This window comes from Schistocerca americana, chromosome 2 (genome assembly GCF_021461395.2).
Source record: "Schistocerca americana isolate TAMUIC-IGC-003095 chromosome 2, iqSchAmer2.1, whole genome shotgun sequence".
Lineage (NCBI taxonomy): Eukaryota > Metazoa > Arthropoda > Insecta > Orthoptera > Acrididae > Schistocerca > Schistocerca americana.
In genome coordinates, this window is record NC_060120.1 from 1,016,953,419 (window position 1) to 1,016,960,479 (window position 7,061).

The 7,061-nt window shown below is 46.5% G+C and overlaps 1 pseudogene; it reads right to left on the reverse strand.

The window, feature by feature from the left end:
- Nucleotides 1-1,978: 1,978 nt before the first annotated feature.
- Nucleotides 1,979-2,096, reverse strand: LOC124596926 (annotated as a pseudogene).
- Between the last annotated feature and the right edge of the window lie 4,965 nt (nucleotides 2,097-7,061).

Genomic DNA, 7,061 nt, shown 5'->3' on the forward strand with positions numbered 1-7,061 from the left:
AGGCGTTGCCATAGAGACGTTTACAAAACCGCGTTGTTAACACACGAAGGAGCTGCACCCAGCTACCTAGACATGTAACTACAAATATTGTTTATAATCAAGTTCTGAGTTAAATAAACATTACAGAATTTGTATTCTGCATCCGACGTTAGTTTATTTCGATATTGTTGCTATGCAATTGTACATTATACATATTTGTTTGTACGATTTCTTTTTATTTCAAAAGTTATTTCACAAATACGTCGAAATGAAACTTTTTCCACATTACTCTACAAACAGTTCTTTTTTTGTTTCTTACAGAAAATTGGCAAAATGAATACCAGGGCACTGCCTTATTTCTTAGCCAGTATGTTAATATTTTGTTTTGCTCAATTCTGAATTCTGAATATAGCTCTCTTTACTCTGTTTTTATTACTTCTTAAGTTCTGTCTTATTAGTGTTGTGATATCCTCTCACTTTTCCCAGTATCCAAACAAACCAGTGTCTCCCCGTAAGTAGGAACGTTGCAGACGCCTTACACAGGCGGATACTGGATAGGAAATACATTTGAAGTCCCCGTCGACTGTCAATATTTACCTCGGCCGCAGACTGGGGCAAGCGCCTTTCGTTTTCACCGCCCCTGATTGCAAGAGCTGTGGGAAGCGGCTGGGTGAGGTAGCGCTAAATTTAACCCTGTATCTTTGGTAAACGGGAGGTCGGACGACCCTTAATTAGACCGGCTTTAATAGCGTAGCAGCGCAGATAATTAATACGAATACGCCAATAAGAGTCTGCTCGTTAATCTTCGGAGCAGTACGTTGCGTCATTTTGTCTCGCGTGCCGCATACTGATCGCGCAATCCCACCAGACAGCGGGGAAGTGATATCGGCTTTTTACCCGCTGTTCCTACACGTCCCACAGGCCAGTCTAGATATAACAGGGCGCGGGAGTGGTCGGAAAACCTGTCACATATTCTTCCAGCCCGATGAACTACGTAGAGGTATCAATAGCATAATCATAATGCAGTGGTGTATCCTGAAGATGTTGGTAACGCATGCAACACGAAACTTATCAGTCGTGTGTACTCTGCATGTGACATTGTTCACTCACTATCGTTTCATCTATAGCGGATCTCGGCTCTGCACTTCCTCTTGCAAGACTTTTCAGCACCGGCGCCGGAAAATGAGTTTCGAACTTTCATCTGGCTTAACAGATCCTTTTCTACCGAAATGATGGAGAGTGCGGACAGACGCTTTTGTCCTCATGCATTCGTATTGAAGGTTTTTATTCTTTTCTTTGCAGGAGACGGTCGTTCTACTGACGGCGATGTGACTCGCTTGGTTAAAATCAGTTCACGGAGTCTGTAGTGTTCTGGAAGTCCAGTGTGAAGTTGATTTCGACACACGAAACTTTTTAGCTCCTTGACATACTTGGCTTCAAGATGATGTGGGGCTTTAACCTAACTTCCCATTTATTGTCCTTAAATTTTCAAACGCCTCCTTGGGAAACAAATCTGCAAAGCTTGAGAACTACTTCGCGTTAAACATTTCAATAAACTTTATGTCAGGCAGCGAATTAAATCTGTTATTTAAAAGCATGATTATAGTATCTAATATCTAAAGGTACATCATCTTGTAGTTATTCTATACAGTTGTTTCTGTGCCCTTTTCCTATCTTCTCTTGCTTGGTATGCCTTCAGCATTGCATCCTATTTCCATTGTACCTCCTAGTGCGCAGATTTTCCTTCAAGTCTTCCACTTTTTTTCTGTAAAATTAAAAAAAAACTAAAAGCTCTTCCCGAAGAGGCCATGAATGCTCAACGGTACCGACCAGCGGCCATGTCATCCTCAGCCCACAGGAGTCACTGGATCCGGATATGGAGGGGCTTGTGGTCAGCACACCGCTCTCCCGGCCGTACGTCAGTTTCCGAGACCGGAGCCGTTACTTCTCAATCAAGTAGCTCCTCAATTTGCCTGACAAGGGCTGAGTGCACCCCGCTTTCCAACAGCGCTCGGCAGACCGGATGGTCACCCATCCAAGTGCTAGCCCAGCCCAACAGCGCTTAACTTCGGTGATCTGACGGAAACCGGTGTTACCACTGCGGCAAGGCCGGTGGGTGTAAAATTTAAATAAGAAAATGGTTCAAATGGCTCTGAGCACTATGGGACTTAACTTCTGAGGTCATCAGTCCCCTACAACTTACAACTACTTAAACCTAACTGACCTGAGGACATCACACACAGCCATGCCCGAGGCAGGATTCGAACCTGCGACCGTAGCCATCGCGCGGTTTCAGATCGTAGCGCCTAGAACCGCTCGGCCGCTCCGGCCGGCTAAAATTTAATATCTGAGTAATTTGACTGCAGTGTGTTAAGTGTAATAACATCTGTCAGTGAAAACAGTTTTTCGAACGAACACAAAAGGAAGTTAAGTCGAAAAACTCTAACAGCGTGAGAAATCCGCAAGCTTCAGTAACGGCAGTTCTATCCCAATATTGAGGTGTTTTCCTAAAGTACTTGTACAAATCTTCAACCCTATGACTTGCCAGTTTGTACCAAGAGACTTGCACAACTCCATCTTGTTGGTGTAAGTTTTGGAAATCAGTTCTTCAGTATTGCATCTAATAAGTTTGTTTTCTTCGATGAATGGACAAAAAATGTTACAAAACCACTCAGATTAGCAAAAGCACTCTACACGCACTAAACAACTTGTGAGCGTAACAGTGTGTAAATGTGGCTTGTGGAATTACTTTTCCTATTTTTGTTTGCACACCATTTAAATGTTCCGTCATGACGGCCCTCACATCAAACGTCAGCGCCATCAACTTATATTTTTCATTCAAATTCTTCAAGACACCTCTGTTATTGTTTCTGTCGGTATACGGCTGCTAACGTCACTAAACCCTACAAATCGACCGTAAACTTCTCCCTTGTATGTATATACAGGGTGTCCTGTCCTAAGAGTCGTCAGACGAATTCTCTCCACTGTTACGGCAAATATTTGCAATTTCTTTTTGGCAGTGTATAGCTGGAGTCAGCCCAGACGTATACTGCTCATCAAGTCTTTCGTGCAACGCTCAGTGCCAACAGAAAGTGTTGGTTTTGTTACGAGCAAAATGATTGTTAGAGCGGACTTTTGTGTGCCCAATCGATTGAGCGGTCCCAGATTAATCTAGCGCGGTATTTGTTTCATCGATATGTATTAACAGGGACAGTAAAATAAGAAGGATAACCAGTAGCCCGCCGCTGTGGCCGAGCGGTTCTAGGCACTTCAGTCCGGAACCGCGGTGCTGCTACGGTCGCAGTTTCGAATCCCGCCTCGGGCATGGATGTCTGTGATGTCCTCAGGTTAGTTAGGTCTAAGTAGTTCTAAGTCTAGGGGACTGATGACCTCAGAAGTTAAGTCCCTTGGTGCTCAGAGCCATTTGAACCATTTTTGATAACCAGTACTCCAGCAGCAGCGACTGAGCAGCGCTGCTGCTGACACGGCAGTCAGCATGGGCCAGTTAAGGATGCGGTTTGAACTTTTTCTTTGGAGGAGAGGTGGTGTGGGGCCACTCCAGGTATTGCCGCTTTGCTTGCGTTTCGGAGTGATGAACCGATGTTTCAACGCCTGTGACAAAGCTCAACAAAAAATTGTGAGCACCAGCCTCTCAAGACACAAGTAATTCCGCACACATGGTCCTTCATTGCTCTTTATGGACTTCTGTTAGCATGCTGTCTTCAGGCCACAAGTGGCCCATCGGGACCATTCGACCGCCGTGTCATCCCCAAATGAGGATGCGGATGGGAGGGGCGTGTGGTCAGCACACCGCTTTCCCAGTCGTCATGATTGTTTTCTTTGACCGGAGCCGCTACTGTTATGTCTAGTAGCTCCTCAATTGGCATCACGAGGCTGAGTGCGCCCCGAAAAATGGCAACAGCGCATGGCGGTCCGGATGGTCACCCATCCAAGTGCCGGCCACGCCCGGCAGCGCTTAACTACGGTGATCTGTCGGCAACCGGTGTATCCACTGCGGCAAGGTCGTCGCCATGGACTTCTGTTAGGCTGCGAGGAACTCAGCGAGTACTCACGTTTGAGTACCCCAACTGGTCGACGAGTGTGGCAGTAATACCAGCAGAGAGGGCAGGATGTAGGGCACAAAGCGCACTGAAGCATGAGGCTTGTGGTTTGTCCTTGTCCACTATCACAGGACGTATCTTCTGTTATGAAGCCCCATCTCTTCAGGTTGTCTCTGCATCGTCCAACTCCTGATCCTAATCTATTTAAAGATTTCCACACCAGCCAGCTCTCATTGCGTCCAGGTGGTAGTTCTTCAGCTTCTGGCATCCATCCGTATAGGTGAGGCGTCGACTTCTTCCATAACTCCAGATTTTCCTTCTCTGGTGAAATGGTGAGCTTCTCGGATGTCCTCAGGAAGCTCTTTCGCGAGCTCAGCCGTTGCTGTGGTGGATTATATCTGTGCAGTGGGTGGGCACTGGTCTGTTCCACTTTCAGTCTCTTGTTGGCAGCCATTGTTCTGCGTACGCAGCCACCTAGTAGAGCTTATCAGTTGGGGTTGGTCTTAATCAACCTGTGATCTACCTGCAGGTTTCGTTGAGAGCAATGTCCACTTGTCTGGCGTGAGATGACCTGCACCGGACTGGGGAAGCATATTCCGCAGTAGAGAAGCACAGTGCCATTGTAGAAGAGCGAATAGTTTGTGGATGTGAGCCCCACTGTGTCCCTGCTACTTTGCGAATTAAGTTGTTTCGAGTGGGGAGCTTCATTTTGGTGTTCTTGCAGTGAGTTTTGAATGACACAGTTCTGTCGAGAGTGACTCCCAAGTATTTAGGGATGTGATTATGCTGGATGCCTGACCATTCAATATGTAGCTCACGATTAGCTTCCCTGTTCCTTAAACGAAAGGCACACACTTGTGTCTTCGAAGAGTTTGGTCTAAGTTGGTTCCGACTGTAATAGCTTGACAGTGTTCTAAGTGCAGTTGTGAGGTTTCTTTCCACTGTTTTAAAGCATGAGCTCTGCGTATCAAGGGTTAGGTCATCTGCATATAAGAATCTCCTTGTGCCCGGAGTCAATGGCTCGTCGTCGTTATAAATGTTGAAGAGAAGTGGAGCCAAGACGCAACCGGGCGTACCCTGGGTGTCAGATTTCTCTGGCGGCTGATCTTTCACACCAGAAACATCATCTTGGTCGTTTTCAGGACCGCAGTTGACCATCATATCGGTGCATATGAAGCGAAGTGTTTGTAATCCGTCCATCACCTCGACTGAGAGTGTCCGCACGTTCCAACACTGAAGGAGTCACAGCTGTGGAAGGACGGTCGGCGCGAGGGAAATCGGACAGGTTTGCACGACCTTGGGATGATGACAGGTGCCTCGTCCAACGACTCACCTTGCTTCTTTTCACTGCCAGGTCTCCATAGACAATATGCAAGCGCCTATGAATATCTGCGATGCTATGGTTTTCCACCAAAAGAAACTCAGTAACAGGTCCCTGCTTGGAACGAACCTCCATTACAGATGCCATTTTGAAGGCTATGTATATTGCCATCACCAATCGGAACTTCATGGAACTACAGGGGCTGAAGCGGAAATATTCCACGATAGCCCCCAACAAATTCCTCATTTTTTCGACCGAAATTGGGCGAGAAAAAAAAGAATTGCATTAGTCATTGAACGCAGCAAGCAACTTTCGAACATTCTTCAGTGCCGTTTCCTAACATTGACTGATCATATTTACATGCCTGACAGTGCAGACGAAGAAATGTTGGTACAAAATTCAAATTTCAACTTTTTATAATCTTCGTATTGTTTGAAGTGTGGGAACTGTCTGATTAGAGAATCCAGTTTGCCACCTAGCTCGGTGCAAAATCACGTCTCGCTGGACCACAGTTCACACCTCCAGTCACCTACTGTCCACTTGCTTTGTCGTTTGGCCCATTGTAGAAGTGCGTATTTAGCGTATTTATGCGCTGTTGTAAGCAATGGTGTTTTGCGTAGTTCCTGACCCCAACTACCAATTGCCTGCAGTTCCTTTAGTAATGTTCTTTCGGAAACTTATTGAGCTGTACCTGAATTCACTGACAGCGTCATTTCCTGTTGGGTTTGAGAACGATTGTCACTTACAAGAAGTGACACTCGTTTCCAGTGCCTGTCGGTTCAAAAAATGTTCAAATGTGTGTGAAATCTTATGGGACTTAACTGCTAAGGTCATCAGTCCCTAAGCTTACACACTACTTAACGTAAATTATCCTAAGGACAAACACACACACCCATGCCCGAGGGAGGACTCGAACCTCCGCCGGGACCAGCCGCACAGTCCATGACTGCAGCGCCCCAGACTGCTCGGCTAATTCCGCGCGGCGCCTGTCGGTTAGTATCTTCTTAATACACCATTTATACGCCGTGTTAAATGACTGCCAGTTATGAACCATTCTTTGTGGACGCGTTCAGCACTCCATGTTGATACACCCACGATTACAACAACAACCAGGGGGTGCTCGTCTTATTGTACAAACACGGTACCTCCTTTCTGCCATTCTGTCACGTCTGATCATCTTACTGGGCTTATTTTGTACAACTGAGTGGCACACAGACACGACTTCACCGCCAAGGCTTACGTCAGAGATGGAGGATCACATGACCTTCAGGTATCATTTCCTCAGGATCTGCAACACTACAAAATCCCAGTCTGCTCTTTTAAGGGGATGCCTAACACGTTGTCCAGTGACATTAATGCGACCGCCTGTTAGAAGTCTGAACAACCAGCTTTAACAGCACGGACCACTACGAGACGTCCAATAAGAGAGTGAGAGGTTCTGGAAGCGACTGCCAGCGGTGTGGAGCCATGGCAACTCCAATTCCGTGACCAGCTGCGTTAGGTTTCTCGATTGAGGATCCATGACGCGAACAGCCCGACCGAGACAGTCTCACAGATTCTCTATTAGGCTTAAATACGGGGAGTTCGTGCCGAGGGGAGTATGGTAAACTCATACTGGTGCTCTTCCAAACACACACGTAAACTGCGAGCTGTATGCTACGCTGCATTGTCCTACTGGTAGATGCCATCGTGTCGCGGAA